The 21,452-nt window shown below is 45.7% G+C and overlaps 1 protein-coding gene across 2 annotated transcripts in view; it reads right to left on the reverse strand.

Moving 5' to 3' along the window:
• The window catches only part of LOC124114446 (protein FAM43A-like), a 46,819-nt gene that overhangs the window by 23,697 nt on the left and 1,670 nt on the right, over positions 1-21,452 (reverse strand). The window lies entirely within an intron of this gene.

The raw sequence follows: 21,452 nt of genomic DNA on the forward strand, positions 1-21,452 counted from the left end.
CAGCCTGCATATAATCGACTCACGACCAGACAATCCAGTGATTGATTTCATGAGTAACAATCCATACCGTCGGGGTACACGTCATCGACCAGCATGGTTGGGGGACCGATTCTTAGCCATAATCCCCACGAGACGTTACTCGTGGAAACACCTTGTCTAATCGTCGCATCGTCCTTGGATTGAGTGAGTGAGTATGGTTTTACGCCGCTTTAGCAATATTCCAGCAATATCGCGGCGGGGGACACCGGAAATGGGCTTCACACTATGTACCCATATGGGGAATCGAACCCGGTCTTCGGGGGGACGAGAGAACGCTGTAACCACGAGGCTACTCCATCCCACCGATCGGCCTTGAAACTACTCAAATACATTTGACATCCACAAGCGGAAACATCATCTGACGCACACATACTGCACGTGTTGCATCCTACAAGCCACAGCCACATCATCTGTTACAGATCACACCAGTCAAAGTCACCGATTATTCCCGGCAGAGAGACATTATCATATGAATCTTGTGTCTGCCATTAAACGACTCCATGCATTTCTCGTCCTTTCACCAGACGGCTGACGAACTTTTACACCCCCAGGGAATGAATTCCTGGACGAATGTTCATTAACTGAGTCGCGGCTGTGGGATGTATGTTTCGTAGATATATAGAACAACCAACGAGGAACTACGGTATATTTGTCCCCGGTGAATGAACGATGTTTATCCAGGGTCTTTGGCGAACCTACAGCATTCATTCGCGAAGATCAGGTAACTTTTACCCGAGTAGTTCCGAGTGCCGAGCAGGGTTTTCTATATATTTCTCATTAATTTTTTAAGTGACAAAATAGAAAATGACGCAGGAGATGTCAACGTTAGAGAGAATATTTTCACTGAAGACAGCCAACTGTTCCGGTGATACACTAGACCCGACTTCACACATTCTACACCTTGAACCAAGCATCGGGCGTGACGAGCTAATACCAATATCCTGCCCATCACTCTCATGTTACTTAAAGGGAGTGAGTGAGTATGGTTTTACGCCGCGATTAAACCATATTCCAGCAATATCACGATGGGGAACACCAGAAGTGGGCTTCACACATTGTACCCATGTCGGGAATAGAACCCGGGTCTTCGGCGTGACGAGCGAACGCTATAACCACTAGGGTCCCCGACCGCCCTCATGTTACTTAAAACGTATGTTTAGTTTAAATATATTTTATCACAAATGGAAAAGGATGACGAACAAGTTATCCACCTTGGGACACCCCCTCCTTGGTATATACATATAGTGTTTCAAAATATACTAGAGATGACATAGGATGACCAGTACAATAAGAACTGATGAAAGTAGAAAATTCAAAGAAATATAGAAGACAAGAGATAAATTAGACAAAGCGTATAGCCGGTGACATGCTGTTGTTACTCATAAGGATAGAACGATCGTGTCAAATCAATCAGCGTTGTGACGTCATGACAGTCGCCGTAACTAACGCATTAGTCCATCATTCAAACCACGGACTTAATGGTCGACCGATGTACTTCCTGTGTTTGTGAGATCACTGCGCGTCAAGAACTAGTCCCTGTTTACACAGACGATTCTGGTCAAACAAACGACCACTTCCTCACACGTCTCGCGGCGAGGGGGGTTATTTGCCTCCAACAAGCTGTCGATACACCAGATAAGCGGCTGTATATACAAAGGGGGACTCTTTGGCCTGTATGCCATTGATGAGGGTATTGACTTGTTGGAGGGGATGGGTAGAAGTGACTCGGCGACTGGGAAGTCGGTAGTGAGCCCAGGATCAGTATCTCGTCGACTGGGTTTGTCAACAGATGGCGAAGACGGCTGTGCGTTTAAAGTAAAGTCTCGCAACGACATCTGTCCTGAAGTTCGCTTCATGTATCTGTTTGAGGAACCTGTTATAATGCGAGACTGGTTCCCACGACAACCTCAGGGAGACCCTGTCTGTACATTACTACTGATTGTTTGTTTATCGCCTTGTTTACCGCCACACCCAGAAATACTCCAGTACGCCTGTAAATAATTCCGGTCCGGGCTGTCCAGTGATCGACATGGCGAGCAACGATCAATGCCGTCGGGGTACGATGTTACCAGGACCACCCGATCTATTCGGTCGCCTCTTACAACTAGCATAGGTTACTGGTCGTCTATCCCCGCAGTAAACTGTGGCTGTCCGTCTACAGTGATGATGCCACCAGTCAGCCCATGACCATCGGATCCTGGTAGCTAAGGGAGATAACTCATAACGGTAGCACCTTCACCCACGGGGCCATCTTGTCGCGACCAGTACACGACAAGGGGTAGAGCACAGCAATACAACGTGTTCTCTACAACAGTGAGAGCCACCTGTATCGACGAGAGAGTATAGTTCTTGTTATCGCTTTGAAACGTTTGGCCAAACCAGAAACAGACTCCACTAAATCAGACAGAGACCACATGTTCAAACATAACAACTGTTTGACTTCACAACAACACAGGTCAAACACCGGAGTGAGTGAGTGAGTATGGTTTTAAGCCGCTTTTAGCAATATTCCAGCAATATCACGGCGGGAGAGTGCGGGGCATCGAACCTTAACCTTCGGCGTGACGCACTAAGCATTAACCACTAGACTACCCTACCTACCCTACCGTCAAACACTGAAATGTTCAAGATAGGAAAATCGATTAAACTCCTTCACGCATAAGAATGTTCGTCTGGTCCTAGTCAAACAGAACACCGACCTGTACAACATAAACACTGGCGACAGTGAAACATTTCTGCTGTCACAAACCGTCGTTATTTGATATGTGATCGCGAGAGGCGTACAGCGAAGCAAGTGCTCTCAAGGAGAAAGTAATAGAACAATTAATCAAAATGTCATAATCTGCAACCGCATACCAAAGCTACAAGTCTCTTAACGATGTCATGTCTAGTGATGTGATCACCGCGACACGCACCTGCAGGACAGCAGCAGCAACATCTAATTATACACGTCAAGATGGTGCTGTCAATATTAATGTAAGGATTTGATGGCACCGCGATTTGGCAGAACACAAAGGGCCACGCCTTTCATTACAATAAAGGAAAAGGTTTTCTTGAGGCCTTTTGCTGCACCGTGCTGTGCTGTGCTGTGCTTTGCTGTGGTATACTGTGCTCTGCTGTGCAATGCTGTGCTGTGCTTTGCTGTGACAAAGGTATATCAATACCAACCTACCAAAACAATCAGCAAAGTTCTTCATCAGTGAGTGAGTGAGTGAGTATGGTTTTACGCCGCTTTGAGCAATATTCGAGCAACATCACGGTGGGGGACACCAGAAATGGGCTTCACACATTGTACCCATGTCGGGAATCGAATCCTCTAACCACTAGACTACCCATCCCTCTTCATCAGTAAAACAATCCTAAAATCTGTGGGACGATGGGGTAGCCTAGTGGATAAAGCGTTCGCTCATCACGCCGAAACCCGGGTTCGATTCCCCACATGGGTACAATGTGTGAAGCCTTTTTCTGGTATCCCCCGCCGTGATGTTGCTGGAATCTTGCTAAAAGCGGCGTAAAACCATACTCCTTCACTCAAATGTATGCCGCACGTGTACCTGAGCGTATGTTATGCTATGAGTCAGTAAATAGACTACCCTGTGGAAATCTGGCCAGCTGCTACACTAACACATGCTGCGGTCAATACACACCAGATACAGTGTATACCTCACAGCTGTCGAGAAGATCAATGTCACGACTGTACATTGTAGAACGCTGCGTTCACAAGTGGTGGTATATTGTTCTCGAAACGCAATCACTTTTTATCATGTGACATACAACTTTCTGAATTAGCAATACAAGAGATAATACCAAGGCTAACTCAGGTCCGTGACTTAACATAATATTTGAAAGTGTTTATTCAAATACGCCGTTCTTCACAGAGACCTAGTAATTTATTCACATGCCTTGCCAGAGACTACAAGCCAGTGATCAGTTTCAGTGTTTTGAGATTTGCTGCGTCGATGTCCAGAACCTGTGTAAATAAACACAATGGGGGGAAAAGAATCGAAATCGAAACTCTCCTGACAAATATCGACCAAACTTTATATCTAAGTATTGTGGTATCCATTTCGCCATGACATGTGGACAAATTTGGGACTGAGAAAATAAATACTTCAACATGGTTACATGTATTCATACGCGGTGAAAAGTCCAAAAACCTTCCGGGATTCAAACTCATTCAACAACGTATTTCGACCAATGATGTTACACACACATTCTCATGCACATTTGGGTCAAATGTGGGACTGAGAAAATAAAATACTCGTTGAACATAGTTGCATGTATTCATACGCGGTGAAAAGTCCAGATTCAAACTCATTCAACAATGAATTTCAACCAATGTTACACACACTCATTCAGTTTCCAGTATTTATCGGCCTGTTGTCCATATTCGACTGTGATGTAAGGATGAGGATAGGGATGAGGATGAGGATAAGGATAGGTTTTAATCCATACTGAAAGGCCTCAGGCCCATAGTACAATTATGTTTTCGGGAGTGGTTACAGATCCGTTTAACAGGTCATATTCATTAACATAGCATGATAAATGAACATTGATAGATTGGTTTAGAGTATCTTCATCAGTTGTTGACATGATCGATATATTTTGTTGTTGAGTAGATTGTACACAAAAAGGCAGATCAATATATTTACTTCTTAGATGGTCGTATATTGGACAGACTAACAGGACGTGAGACTCATCTTAAATCACATTTAACCACATTGCTCACATATTCCCAATTCTCTGGCTATGTTTCTATGTCTGCCTACTTCGATCCCAAGTCTATGAGAGCTGCATCTAAATTGTGCTAAACTAATTCTAAATCTTTTAAAATTGACATCAAACACAGAGTATTCTCAAAAAGCTTTAATATTTGCTTTTTTCTGAACTTAAAACATGCGATGACCATGTAAGTAGTTATCCTTAAGTCTTTGGCGTATAGATACCAAAAAGGAATCTCGATTGGTAGGTACGCATTGATTTTGCCAAACATACCCATAGTCGCATTCATTTAGTAACGACTTTACATCATATGCCTAATTGCGAATTCCATGTGTTTCATACAATAATATCACATTATAACTAGAAACTGCAACACACGCCAGCTCCACGACTCCAGGGAGCTCCACAGACATGTCATGTGTCAAAGTCGACCAGAGTTCTCTCTCAAAGGCGCCGTTCTAACTGCGCAGCAGGCAAATGTAATACTGTCAAGGAAACGGGAAGAAAACAAATCACGTGTTTAAAGGACTGCCATCAAAGTGTCAGCGTCCAATAAACCTCGACTAGTGTGTTGGTCCGTCGTGTCAAACGTTAGTGTAAGTGTATCATGTGGGTAGGCGACTGCTGAGCGGACGCTCATGTGGGTGGAAGTGTTTTGTTCCGACCTCCACACAACAATGGGGATCATAAATCACATCTGTTTACTTCAGGTCTAAGTGAACATCCACAGATTCTCTTAGCTCATATTTCAAAGCAAGTCTGTACATTCTCGTGGTGGACCTCGGTCCGTCATCAGTCCCATAAAACACGTCACGCGTGGTGCACGTGCAGCATTGTCACGTTCCCTCATTTCAGCTGTGAGAGTCGCTAAAATGGGATCGGATGATCGGACGGTGTAGTTCATCTGCCCTGAGACCCCATTGATCTTACTTTCAATCACTGGTTTGTCTGGTCGAGACTAAGATACATGGGCCGCGATGATCCTCCATGGTCGCCAACGATTCAGCTGACCACGGCAGAATGTGGACAGCCAGGGCTGAACAGACCAGAGGCTGGAAACCCGGAAAGCCGTGGGGTGAACATCGCGATATGCTCTTGACCTATTCTGCCTGAGATTTCCAAAGAGGGACTCGACGAAAGGGTCCAGACGAGTGACGTGCTTCCGTAAACAACATGCCTGATGGCCAGGCTCGGTGTTGATCACATCCACACATACCAGTCGCACTGGGTTGGATGAGGCCGTCCGACCTATATGAACTCGCATATACATCTAGCTTACCCCCAAACACAAACACACATCAACATACCTACTCACAGACATACATTCAGCCACCTACATCTCGTCAGAGAACTATTCAATCTTACTGTCAAAACAACTTGTATCTGGTCCGCGATCAAGTACTTTAGGATGTTGGAAAAGCAGGTTTTAAACATGTAGTCGTTAACACAGTTGTCAGTTTTTCTACACTGTGACAGCGGCAAGTGGGCTTTCTGTGGACTGGGGGCAACTCAGATGGTTCCGATGACGTCATCAGTCAGAAAAGGTTTCGGAATGGGCAATCCGTCATCCGGCGTGTCCGGCGACTTTGACCGACGCTTGACCGCGGGGTTCCGTCAGACCTGCGCGTTGTTGTGCAACTACAGCAGGTCACGGGGACGAATGGGGGTAGGGGGACGACATGCAGGGGGGGGGGGGGGGGGGGGGGGGGGGGCGAGGAGGAAATGTGTGAGAACACAAGTGAGTGAGTGAGTGACGGGGATAGTTTCAACAAATCACCCTCGTCGGCTCGTCGGCATCCTCACTAAGACAGCAGTAAGCAATAGTGAGCAATATCACATTAACTCAGACAGCAATACTCTACTCACATAGACAGCAATAATCACAAGGTATTTCATGTCTATGCTGACCAATCAGCAGGCCTACTTTCAGTTCCTCACTGGTAACGAGTGCCATGAGCATCGTGTTCCAAGAATCAACCAGATCAGGAATCCAAGAGACAGTCACGGAAAGATGTAATGGTTATCGTGTCTAGAATCCCATACATTAGCTTGTCTTTTGTCTAAGATACATAATTTACTTCACTTTCTCATTTACTCAAAACTCCTTGAACATTAAATAACTAGAGTCATGGCGCATGATTAACATCCGGGATGAGAGAGGATGGGCATGGATGACGCCCATGTCGGTCACGTGACAGTACATCCAAGGAAAGAGGTAGCCGAGTGGTCAAATCGTTGTCTCGTCATGCGAAAGGTCCGGGTTCGATTATAAAATATAAGCATGATGCAAGGTGTAGTTCTGGTTCACCGGCCGTGGTATATCAAAGAATGGTGTAACAGAGGCGGAGAGAGCTGGTGGGGAGTCAGGTTTAATGGCGGCGTTCATGGTCGAGACGAGACAAAAGTGACTCGGGTCACGTGTTTGCCGATAAGTAAGGATGAAGAGCCAACAAACAAAGCATCATAATCCGGATGAATCAGAGATTCGAACCCTGTACCATTTGGCTATACCAGTTAATCATGGTGCCAGTGAGCGAGTATGTTTTTACGCCGCTCCCAGCAATATTCCAGCAAAGTCACATCAGGGGACACCAGTGATGAGCTTCACACTATGTACCCATGTGGGGAATCGAACCCGGGCCTTCGTTGTGACGAGCGAACGCTTTAACCACAAGGCTACCCAACCGCCCCGATTAGTTCCCGTGAAACAGGGACGGCCGGGTAGCCTAGTGGTTAAAGTGTTCGCTGGTCACGCCGAAGACTCCGGTTCGATTCCCTACATGGGTACAATGTGTGAAGCCCATTTCTGGTGTCCCCCGCAGTGAAATTGGAATATTTCTAAAAGCGGCGTAAAACAGTACTCGCTCCCTCCAATGAAACACTATGGCAGCCAGTTAGCAGGCAGTAGGCCAATAACTGTCAACATTTGAGAGAGAGACCAGGTGTCTCGTCTTGACACGGCACATGATGTCCGAGAATAGAATAGAAATGGAGCGCGTCCTTCAGCCTTATCTTCACCAGACTCAGGAAATGTGAAAAGTCAAAATGTATTGGAGCTGATAACACAAAGTGAGTGGGTCATGTCGACTGAAGTGTCCTCACTACTTCACCACGTAGCTATCATCGTTGTACCAGGCAAATCTGCTTCAAGGCGGGTTAAAGCTATATTTATCCTATCCTACAAGGGGTTCCGACTGTTTCAGTAGCTAATGTGTTCTACGTAAATAATATGTAATTTACCCAGACCGAACATGACGTTATCGAATCACATGATCACGAAACCATCTTCACTCACTCACTCACCATCACAAACATAGCGAAACAAAATAAGTATTTGTATCATTGTGTGACGGTTTAAGACCACCTTACCGACTCCTGTTCGTCTATCACCATAGCAACGAGGGTTGGAGGGTGTGTGTGTGTGTGTGTGTGTGGGGGGGGGGGGGGGGGGGGGTGTCCCCCTGCCAATGCTACAAGACTTTGTTGACGTGAGACCAATGACACTTATATCCCATGTTGTTTGAACATAACAAGTGAACCTACTGTGTTATGTATTTTCCTATAGACTTTGGGATGGATTATTTATTTTGGAATGTTTCACTTCCTTGGTTGGAATGCAATAAAATACACAGCCAGTGACATTCTGTTAATCCAAATGACACTGTCCGTATTAAATGGCGCCCATACTCCACGTCTGGTGCTCCGCCCAGCGTTACACCTTGTAGTTAATAACCTCTGTTAACGTGCACCTGTGGAATCCGTTTTATCCTCAGCTGCAAAGGTTTTCTCCTCATACAAGCTGAATACGGGTCGCGGAGCAACCAGGCTGGGATGGCCAATCAGCACTGACAAGTCCCTCTTTAAAGTGTGCTTGTTTGTTGTTTAACGCCGCACTCAGCAATAGTCAAGCTATATGACGCCGGGCTGTATTTCATCGAGTCTGGGCCAGACAATCCAGTGATTGACATCATGAGCATTTCCTCTTTAAAGAACAATGGGAACTGAGTAGCCCCTCCCGATGACAGAGACGTCCCAAATTCGTCATCGCCCGGATTCCCGGGGTTCCGGACTAACGGGACGTAGTATGGACATATGTTGTATGACAGATGAATGGATCTAAACCATGTTGTACAGAAGTGTCGTGTATTGTTGTATTCGTCGTGTAGTTCTTAAAATCGGTTTGTAAAAATAAAGTTGTTACATGATGAAAATCACGTTGTCAACAGCCATTGTGACGTCACGCAAAATATACTTCCTCACGTGCATTCGTTAACACGATTCAAAGATAACTGGTTGTAATTCATCACAATACACGATCGTGGACGTGTTGTCTGTTCTAACAGCCCTGATCGGGGATTAATCGTGACAATTATACCAACCTCAACAAGTACAATCCCAAACATTCAGTTCACATAAAGTCACGTGACTTACAAAGCCAGCCGAATATTTGTAATGGTGTAATGAATTAATGGCGAACTGACGCCACAACCATGTCGGGTCAAGGAAAGGTCGTGAGTGTTTCAATATTTCGCATCAGGCTAATGGGATATAAATGTATAAAGGTTACACACCATCTTGTGGCCAGAGGCGAGCGTCCTTATGGCCGTCCTAGCACCTCCGGTATATGGCGAGTAATTAATGAGGGCACGTTCCCCCCGCGCGCTGCAGATGAATCTTATCCTACACTTACAGTTCTCTGCATCCAAACAAACATGAATGTACATAAGAAACCAGAGCATCTGTTACACCCTGTGATCGTACGAACAAATTCACAAATAAATATTTCAGGACAACTCGACTAAATACATTCTCAGAAATCATAAACAAAGGTTGACCTTGACCTTGACCTAGAACAGACTTCATATTTCGTAACTGAAAGTGTCATAATCAGTAGATCGTTGTGAGGGAAATATTATATTGCGGCATGGATTACGAAACGGCAACTGTAAATAGAGGAAGGAAACACATCAACAAATATCACTATGATTAGACGTTATCATCTCCCGGACTGAGGCGTTAAACAACAAACAAACAAACAAACATAGTCTATGCAGAATAGTGACGTGTATCCAAGGTTGGAATCACTGAGGATGGTTTTACGCCGTTTTGACAATATTCCCGCAATATGACAGCAGGGGATACCAGATAGGGGTCTCACGGATTATACCAATGTCGGGGATCGAAGCCGGGCTATCGGCGAGATGAGCGAACGCTTGGACCACTGAGCTACCCGCCTCCATCACGTCTCGTCAATCTCTCTGTGTAAATGTTTTAAATAATTATTCGAATCTGAAGGTCAATGGTCCACAGTCAGACCTTGTAGTGAGGGCGTGGTAAGGGCGTGGTGATGCCGTGGTTAGAGCGTGGTGACCTGGGGCGGCGACTGAGCGCTGTATGGGTACATGACGCCCTTACTGTCACGCTTTATTTATGGCCCCACAGTCTGACAAGGGTTACCACAATAATATTTCCACTCATATGTCTTCACTGTATACACGTGTGAAGATAGGAACGTTGTATATGTAGCCAGGATCGTCTACCTGGACATTAAGATGGCCATGTTGAAATACGACTGTAGGAGTGAGAGTGATTAGCGAGAAAAGTACACATAAAGTACCCAGGGATGTGTCTTCACTGTCGACTTCAAGTCTTTAACGCGTGTTGTCCATGTTGTCAAGTCCACTCCGTGCATAGATACGTAATACTGGTCATCTCTCACTCGTCAACATGTCCAGGGAGTTGGAACAATGGTCGTTGACCTGTATGATGCTACATGAAACGCATTTAGACATACATTATTAATGTAAAATAAATATTTGACTTTGAAAATATTACGTAACCTGTCGATAATTTCAGTGTAAGTGTATTTGGTTGGGTTAAACTGAGATTACCGTCTCAAGCCAAACGAAGCTTAAGTCAATAGCCGTTAAATCGTGACATGCCTCTTCAAAGATTTGAGATCTTAGATTTAGGTATTCCACGATAACCGACATTCAGCTGTCTTCATTTCACAACCACGACAAACGTGTACACCAACGTCGGCAGGAGTGCCACAAACGACGTCGCGCTTGTCTCCTGTCATGGAGACATCGACATATACTGTCGGACCAGTGACATTCAGCAATGATCAAGCAATACCACAGCACGGACCACCCACTGTGTACCTATAGTACCCGTCTGGGTGATCTGCCCGGCTCAAGTAATACCACAGCACGGACCACCCACTGTGTACCTATAGTACCCGTCTGGGTGATCTACCCGGCTCAAGTAATACCACAGCACGGACCACCCACTGTGTACCTATAGTACCCGTCTGGGTGATCTACCCGGCTCAAGTAATACCACAGCACGGACCACTCACTGTGTACCTATAGTACCCGTCTGGGTGATCTGCCCCGCTCAAGCAATACCACAGCACTGACCACCCACTGTGTACCTATAGTACCCGTCTGGGCGATTTACCCCTCTCAAGCAATACCACAGCACGGACCACCCACTGTGTACCTATAGTACCCGTCTGGGTGATCTGCCCGGCTCAAGCAATACCACAGCACGGACCACCTACTGTGTACCTATAGTACCCGTCTGGGTTATCTGCCCCGCTCAAGCAATACCACAACACGCACCACCCACTGTGTACCTATAGTACCCGTCTGGGTGATCTGCCACGCTCAAGCAATACCACAGCACGGACCACCCACTGTGTACCTATAGTACCCGTCTGGGTGATCTGCCCCGCTCAAGCAATACCACAGCAAGGACCACCCACTGTGTACCTATAGTACCCGTCTGGGTGATCTGCCCCGCTCAAGCAATACCACAGCAAGGACCACCCACTGTGTACCTATAGTACCCGTCTGGGTGATCTGCCACGCTCAATAAAAACCACAGCACGGACCACCTACTGTGTACCTATAGTACCCGTCTGGGTGATCTGCCCCGCTCAAGCAATACCACAGCAAGGACCACCCACTGTGTACCTATAGTACCCGTCTGGGTGATCTGCCACGCTCAATAAAAACCACAGCACGGGCCACCTACTGTGTACCTATAGTACCCGTCTGGGTGATCTGCCCCGCTCAAGCAATACCACAGCAAGGACCACCTACTGTGTACCTATAGTACCCGTCTGGGTGATCTGCCACGCTCAATAAAAACCACAGCACGGACCACCTACTGTGTACCTATAGTACCCGTCTGGGTGATCTGCCCCGCTCAAGCAATACCACAACACGCACCACCCACTGTGTACCTATAGTACCCGTCTGGGTGATCTGCCACGCTCAATAAAAACCACAGCACGGGCAACCTACTGTGTACCTATAGTACCCGTCTGGGTGATCTGCCACGCTCAATAAAAACCACAGCACGGGCCACCTACTGTGTACCTATAGTACCCGTCTGGGTGATCTGCCACGCTCAATAAAAACCACAGCACGGGCCACCTACTGTGTACCTATAGTACCCGTCTGGGTGATCTGCCACGCTCAAGCAATCACTCCGCTGACCCTCCGTCTCCACAGATCAAGAGTCTTCACTGCATTTATATATAGACTGAGATGAATATGGCGTCATGAAATCTTTGTACTCCTACCAATGCCACTTACGTCTGGTTCAACATGCCCTCTTTTCCTCGTGGCTATTTGTAAGATTAGAGTCGTGTCAGGGAATTACCACATACAAAAGTCGGAGAGAAACGGACTTGACGTAAGAGCACTGATGTGACTTAATCACCCCGTGCCTCTTGCCAGCAGTACCGTAACCCATGTAATAGCATGTGCGTCATCTGATGGACGACAGAATCAAGCATTCAATGGATCATGTCACGTTGATGGTATATTCATCCGAAGGTCACGTTTGTCCAATATACACATATATGGCCTTACTGGTGTATACATACGAAGATCACGTTAATATAACATTTATACGAGTGTCACGTTTATGCATTACACAGACGAGTTCATGTTAATGCAATATACATACGAGGTCACGTTAATGCAATATACATACGAGGTCATGTTAATGCAATATACATACGGAGTCACGTTAATGCAATATGCATACGAGGTCACGTTAATGCAATACACATACGAGGTCAAGTTAATGCAATATACATATGAGGTCATGTTCATGCAATATACATACGAGGTCACGTTAATGCAATACACATACGAGGTCATGTTAATGCAATATACATACGAGGTCACGTTATGAGATAACATCAATGCAACATACATACGATGGTCTCGCTATGAGATAACATCAATGCAACATACATACGATGGTCTCGCTATGAGATAACATCAATGCAACATACATACGATGGTCAAGTAGAAAAATTATCTCTGGTGCCGGAGTTGCGCAATTGTGTGAGTTTGGATTAACGCCGCTTTGAGGTGATGAAGGTACTGTGTGAAAACCACGACAACGGTTATGGTACTGACAAACCTAGAATCATAACCAGGGCGAATCACGACTCAAACCACGGTCAGAGGTTACTGGTATGCCAAAGGGACGCAACTCTCCACATCGTATTGCGGCGCCTTAGTCGATTGGTGCGCGTTTTGACCGACTTACGCAAGGACACTTACCACTACCGTCCGTTCATGACAGATAAATACATGGGACTGAGTGAGGTGGGATTAGTTTGTTTGTTTGTTTGTTGTTTAACGCCGCACTCAGCAATATTCCAGCTATACCATGAGCATCGATCCACGCAATTGGGATACGATAACTTGCATCAACCAAGTCAGCGTGCGGGACAACCCGATCCCGTTAGTCGCCTCTCACGACACTCATATTCACCTTTTATGGCAAGCGTGGTTGCTGAGATGGGATTAACGCCGCTATGGACAGTATTCCAGTTATATCACGGCGTGTCAGCTTAATGTGGGAGGAAAGCCCGAAGTGATGCAGGTCTCAGACGTTTACCACTTCGGTGAAACCCACGAGCACGGGTATGATGCTGACAAACCTAGAAATAGAATCGGGGCGATCAGGGATTCGAACCTATTTACTAGTAAGGAAAGCGATCATTAAAAAAAACATTTCTCGTTTTTCCCTTCTCCATCAGACAATTCAATGTTGCACGTGAAACACAATACTAAAGCTAAGTCGGAATGCCAGTTTTCTCCGTTCTCGATTAGCAGTGTTAAACAGTGTTCGTGGGTGATCTACTCTTGTCACGTGACCCGGCCTCTGTCTCCCCGCTTCATTGACAACGATATTCCACATTGATTACCATTGATTCCCCTGTGATTCCGATGCTTTAGTGTCAACTCTCAAAGCACTTAGATGGACAAACCTAAAAAAGAATACATGCGTTTCAGCATTATGAATATGAAAACAAGTCTAACAACGCTACCACAAACCCGAACACGGCGGGACAGGTGTTGACGTCACGTGACCGTGAGATAGCCGACACGTTGATGTCAGCAGAGAGTACAAGTCCTGCGCACTTCCTGTTGTGACGACAGGTGTATTTTTTGGTTACTATGTGACAGGCTTAGGGCTAGAGATCTGCAGGCTAGTTTCTTCGCCCGAAGTTTAAGACCGTGGGTGCTCCAGGGTCGGGAGGAAGGGGGGGGGGGGGCGAGAGTTTGGGTCGAATAGGAGAGTTGCATAGTGTGCGAAGTCAACGTGTGTGTTTACTTGACAGTTATTATTTTGTATAGATGTGGGGAGGGAGGGGAGGGTGAAGTGTCGGGGAATGTGTGTAGTTTGACGGCTAAGGCTAAGTTTGGAGGGGGGAGGTGCGGGGGAGGGGGGGGGGGGGGGGGGGGGTGTTTGAAAACGCTTGTGAGTGATAAGGGTAGGTACTTATATTACTTAAATCTTTTTGAACACCAGGTACTCCTCGGCGTTGCTAGAGGAAAACTTAAAACCTGTTAACTTTGTAACATAAAGAGACAATCCAGACCCGGCCTGTCTGTATATTGAAGTCTCACCTCATTGTTTCATACAAAGGTAGGTCAAATATAACTCAGGGGAACTATGAGCCACTCCTATTGGAGTGATGGGAGAGAGTGGTATATCTGTATCTGCAGTAAACTACGGTTATAACGAACTCAAAGGGACAACTAAATTTAGTTCGTTATTACCGTAGTTTGTTATAATCACATGTTCAGCATATATACTGCAAATGGACGGGACCAAAAATGGTTCATGACATCCGTCAGTTCGTTATAAGCGTGTTCGTTATAAGCGTGTTCGTTATAAACGTACTTCCACTGCCTTTGTTTAAATATGGGAGTTACGTAAACGTGTCGCTTAGATCCCTTTGTGAAACCTCTCATGTATAACACACCCATATAATCTAATCACAACAGTTCCGTCCTTGTAATATATATCAATGTGTCCACCTACTTGTAACACGTTCATAAACATGGGAGTGTCAGATCTACACGAGATGAATAATCTCGCCATTTAATATGTATACATAATCGGTATATATAAATATATAATTTCTATTTACATCGTTCTTGCTTGGTAAGCCAGGTCACAATCTCGTGCTGGCTGATCGCCAAATTCAGGTGTTGCGTGTCATAGTGAGAGGTCCCAGGGCCTATTGGACCCGTGAAGATCCGGGGTAGAATAGGTCTTCAGCAACCCATGCTTGTCGTAAAAGGCGACTATGCTTGTCGTAAGAGGCGACTAACAGGATCGGGTGGTCAGGCTCGCTGACTTGGTTGAAGCATGTCATCGTATCCCGATTGCATGCATCAATGCTCATATCAATCACTGGATTCTCTGATCCAGACGCGGTTATTTACAGACTGCCGTCATATAGCTGGAATATTGCTGAGTGCGGCGTTAAACAAAAATCAACCAATCAACCCACCAACACCGGGCCGATTGGACCACGCAGTGTCTACTGTCGTGCAGGCCACAAACAGTTAACTAGTCATAAAAGCATTTGGACTGCTGGTGCAATGATAGATTATTAGATAATGCATTTCGAGAGGAAACGGGTAGTTCTACACTGTAACCACGTGTGTCTGGACAAGGGGACTTAAGTTGTGTGTAAACGTGCACTCAATGACCCAGACGCCAACAGGTGGGAACAATGCAGCATTCATCAGCGACACGGGTGCTTCGTGTGGCACTCAGGGTGGTTACAGTTTGTTTGTTTGTTTGTTTGTTGTTTAAATATTCCAGCTTTATGACGGCAGTCTGTAAATAATCGAGTCTGGACCAGACAATCCAGTGATTGACATCATGAGCATCGATCCACGCAATTGGGATACGATGACATGCATCAACCAAGTCAGCGAGCCTGACCACCCGATCCTGTTAGTCGCCTCTTACGACAAGCACAGTCGACCTTTACGGCAAGTATAGTCGCCTTTCACGGCAAGTATAGTCGCCTCTCTTGTGGACCTGTTTAACATACAGCAGTTGTTGGTGCATTACATAGATACATGGCGAGTGAGTGAGTATGGTTTAAGGTCGTGTTTGCAATGTTCCATCAATATCACGGCGGGGGACACCAGTAATGAGCTCCACACAAAGCACCATGCCGGAATCGAACCCGGGTCTTGGGCGTGCCGAGCGAACGCTTTTACCACTAGGCTACCCTACCGCCCGAGATACTCAGAGAGTAGCTGTGAACAGTTATGCTCAGAAACAAGTGTCACCATGACTGTGAACCTGATGGAGTTGGAATGTGCCTGGTGATGCAGGTCGGAGACAGCTACCACTTTGGGGATACCCACGAGCTGTGACACCGAGGCTGATAATCCAAGGGTCATAATCTCAGCAAGTAGCAACGGATCCTGCACACAACAGGACCCAACTCGGCGCACCGGGTTGCCGCAACATCGCCTCGCGGAGTTGATATGGAGATGTATAAAACCGCAGTTTAAGACCCTCATTAATATTTAAGCTTCCTAAGAATAAAATTAACTCCTCATAAACACGCGACACTATCGGTAAAAATTATCTGAATCAGATTCAAATTCTCCGCTCACCTCAAGGAGCTGATATGTCGTATAGCTGAGCGTGGTTTGGGCAGCAAGCCAAGGAAACAAACGCTCGAGTGACAAAGTTTAACAACGTCGCCGAACACTGTGACCTGAATGTGTTGTTGAATAATTCAATACCTCAAATCACCTGTTTTGTTGTTCACACTGCCGCTCCGCGTTCCATGCAGATATATTAGTCTACATGTATGTTGTGAACATGCATCTCATGCAAGGTTTGAATAACTGTTGATAGAGCCTCACACTACATCCGCGATAAATGCTTTTGCATTACATTTGCCTTGAGTCTAAAATAACAATACAGATTTCAGCATGGACATGTTTCAATGTAACAGCACGTCTACCTATTACGTTTCAATACAACATTTACTTTCTGAAGAAGAGAGTTGGTTTGCACCACGTGGCCTATCAGGACCTCCCACCCCTTTTAAAGTTACACATTAAACCGTCAGTGAATATTCTACCCCATAGAATACATACATCGCAGCTCGCTGACCCCCGTACTTGCCTGGTCCTAAATTACTACTACGACTCGTGTGCACATCCGCCACTACATCACCCCCCCACACACACACACACACACACACACACACACACACACACACACACACACACACACCGACCCGCGAAACACTCGCACACGCACATTCCCTTCTCCCACCTCCAAGGCATGTTGAAAACGAAGTTTGTTAGCCAAATGGTTGAAGTGTTCGTTCGTCACTACGCTAAGCCGGGTTCGCCACGTTGTAACAGTTTGAAGCTCATGTAATATTAACGTGTATTATTGCTCACTCACTCACTCACTGTTTGTTGTTGTTTTTTGTTTAACGCCACACACATCAATATTCCAGCTATATGACGGCGGTCTGTAAATCAATCGAGTCTGGACCAGACAATCCATTGAATGACATCCGGAGCATCGATCCACGCAACTGGGATATGATGACACGTATCAACCATGTCAGCGAGCCTGTCCACCCGATCCCGTTAGTCGCCGCTTACGACAAGCATAGTCGCCCACTCACTCACGAACGAACGAACGACCGTCCGACCGACCGTTAGTCATCAGAATCTGAGGGGGGAGATCACAATGACTCGTCAGTCGACGGGTGAGATCGAATGACGCCATAAACTCCCTTCATCAACAATTCCCCCTCGTCGACATACCGCGTGCCACAATGGCGTCTGCCGCCAGGGATGTTGCCGTCCTTGACGTCCGGGGCTCTAAAAGCAACATTAAACTTTCGAAATGATAAACTACACGTGTGGTACACTGGATGTCATGGCAGACAGAAGACATACGACATAACGACGACATCTTGGTTCGGTGTGGTCGTATTTTATTAAAACTTGCTAACGTAAACATAAAACTGTGACAGTTTCCGCATCTCATTTCCCCTCAACGAGGAGCCCCGTGTAGACCAAGGTCACGTTCCAATGACCCCAGAAGCAGACACCCGCCAGAATACAAACATACACCGCTAATTAGGTCAGAACAGACCATTGACGATGATCTAAGATTCGGACTTTCGATCAGTGGATCCTGTCCCGGCTAAGAGGCATAACTCTGTATAGATCACATGAGCTAAATATAGGTTGGTGTCACCAAAAGCGGATACCGTTATATCAACCATTGTTTAGATTTCGCCCATCAAAGGCACCAATACGTGTAGGTAATTAGGATACATTGACATAAACAATCATTATTATACTCACGGCGGCACGCCCAGATTGCACACCCAGATTATATGGCTACACGTTGTCTCAAGGTCACCCCCAGGGCGTAAGTTCAGGCAAACAAATTACTGGCTAGTTTAACACATGATTTAGTCTCGATTTGATCACCGACATTTATTCAAATGGTTCCAGCATGAACAGGTTGCATGCAGCCAGGGCAACCGCACTTTCGGTTGCACGATAAGAGTCACAAGCTTCATGCAGTCGTGTGACTTACAACAGATTTCAAAATAGGTTATTAAGACGCCAACATGAAAATATGTATCTTCAACTCCATACACGAGAATACCTAAAGAGTCAAAACTTTTTCCGCAATGTCCACACTGAACAAGTACGCGATATGTCATAAATCTTCCTTACAAGAGGTTCTCCCAGAATGCATAGCGTGTAGGGTGATTAAGGTAATTAACGAGTCCATGTTTCAGTGAGTGAGTGAGTTGGGTTTAACGCCGCTCTTAACATTGTTTCCGTTATATCACGGCGTGTCAGCTTAATTTGGGAGGAAATCCCGAAGTGATGCAGGTCTCACACGTTTACCACTTTGGTAAAACCCACGAGCACGGGTATGGTGCTGACAAACCTAGAAACATAATCGGGGCGAACCGGGATTCGAACCCGCAATCATAGGTTTATGGCGTGCGCAAGGGACGCAACTCTGCACAGCGCCATGTTTCAGTCACACCACAGCGCGTCAACTTTATATGACGGGAAAGCAGACCTTAGACATGTACCACTTTAGTGAAACCCACAATCATGGTGCAGACAAACCAAGGACAGAATCAGAGATAAAATAGGATTCGAACACGCGATCCTATAAATATAAGATCCTGGCACTCCAAGGGGATGTAACTCTAAACTGTGAACGGTGGTGAAAGACGACTGGGTCGTACGTGTTTATGTAGGTAGAAACAAGTGCGCGGCGGAGTATATTAGTGAGTGAGTGTTGTTTTACGCCGCTTGTAAGCAATATCGCGGCAGTGTCGCGGCGGGGGGCACCAGATATGGCCTCCACACACTGTAGCCATGATGGGGCGGAGTGTATGAAAGGAAACGGTCTAGGATCGCTCAGCTGATGTATTTGTTTAACATCCAGCCCCACACAAGCACTATTTACCCACAGGATGACTACCAGAAAATGCGTGGCTGCATCTACAGGTCGAGCACAAATACGTTTACACTGAAAGACATAATATGGCGGCTATGATTTTATACATTTATACAAACTATTTCACAAAATCAGTAATTGTTTATGTGTGGGTGAATCAATATTTTTGTCAGCAGGAAGCATTTTTTGTCAGCTTTACTACGGCGGCAGTGGACGATCGAGTCTTGGTCGAGTAAACCAGTGGTTGATAGCATGGGCAACATATACCAACATGTATCTGGATTGTAAGGCCGTGATACGATATACATTCATTTTAAGGCCGTGATACGGAACATCTTCATTGTAAGGCCGTGATACGATATATCTTCATTTTAAGGCCGTGATACGATATATATTCATTGTAAGGCCTTGATACGATGTATCTTCATTGTAATGCCTTGATACGATGTATCTTCATTATAAGGCCGTGATACGATACAGGAAATATGACAGGACGATACAGGAAATATGACAGGTCGACACACGGCACGTTCAGGAAACATATCCACCATCAAAGGCTGTGAACAGTAGTCAACAGTGGCAACAATAAGTAGACTGAGCACTTTGATAAACATTGTCTTGACACAATGTCACATACGAGCAGAAAAAAGTCTCACAATAAATATTACTACAATTTACAAGCTACCCTTACACATACTTTAACATCGATACATGACCTGCCGATACGATACTCGCAGTATCACGTGACTAGCACAGAAGCAAATATCGGCACTTATCGCACGCCACCATTGCCACAGCCCGTTCCACGTGAAGGTGAGCGTGCACCACCAATCTTGTTCACAATACATCGCCCCAAAGACGGCTCTCTTACAACGCTTAGCCTCGCATCAAACCATAAATCTAACTCCCCCTGTGCAATGAGAGAGCTGCCAAAGGTCTCAGCTTACATTAGTCTGTATACAGTTACTCAGACAGATTGCAAGTGCAAAGAGGGTGCCATACAATTATCCGGTTGAGGAAGTATAAATCCTGAATATTGCAACAAGCAGATAAAGACCTTTGCGGGAAATGACTATTCATCAGGAAATAGCCATTTCTATTTCAATAGACAGCTACACAACACATGCAACAACACCGTATTGATATGATTCACCGGCAATCAGGCCTAAACTACTGTTGAATGTGGGAAGGTCGCTATCTCTGTTGACACATTCACAAATCATTCATGTTTAACACGATATATATAATCATGACTAATCTAAGTCTTGCCTGGTTACAAGGAAATTGTTACTGAATTGAAACTGAATACATGTGCCGACTTAGGCAGTGTAGATGCCTAAACATATTTCAAATATTACAAGTAGTATCACATTCGACTTGTTTATTTACAGATATAATTACATGGCGATTGCGGTGTGATAAATTACAGCTATGCTACCGATGTCGATATTATTTGATTAGTAAAGAGCAGTGTCAACACGGAAGTAAAGTCTAGGAATGTTCCTGTACGTCCCAGTCGGCAATACATCAACCGCATCACAGGGGTCGTAATCCAACCGGTGGTTGATAGTATGAGCACCTATCCCATCATCCGAGCAAGATGAAAACACAGGTCACACACACAACTCGGGAACCGCGCCCGTTGTCCAGGGGGATAGGGTGTGGAGCTAGGAGTGGGAGGGGGGGGGGGGGGGGGGAGGGGGCAGTTATTGTAAGTCACTGTGTCTTGTAAGTCACATTCACTGTAGGACCTGCAGCTGAACGGCAGGGGACGTCACCGCCTTTGTGTCCACATCGGTCTGCGTGTCATGGAGTCAGGACAGTGGTCAACATTGTGAGCATCCATTCACAAGGCCATTGACAGCAGC

Source organism: Haliotis rufescens, unplaced genomic scaffold, assembly GCF_023055435.1.
Source record: "Haliotis rufescens isolate VD_foot unplaced genomic scaffold, xgHalRufe1.0.p SCAF_61, whole genome shotgun sequence".
Lineage (NCBI taxonomy): Eukaryota > Metazoa > Mollusca > Gastropoda > Lepetellida > Haliotidae > Haliotis > Haliotis rufescens.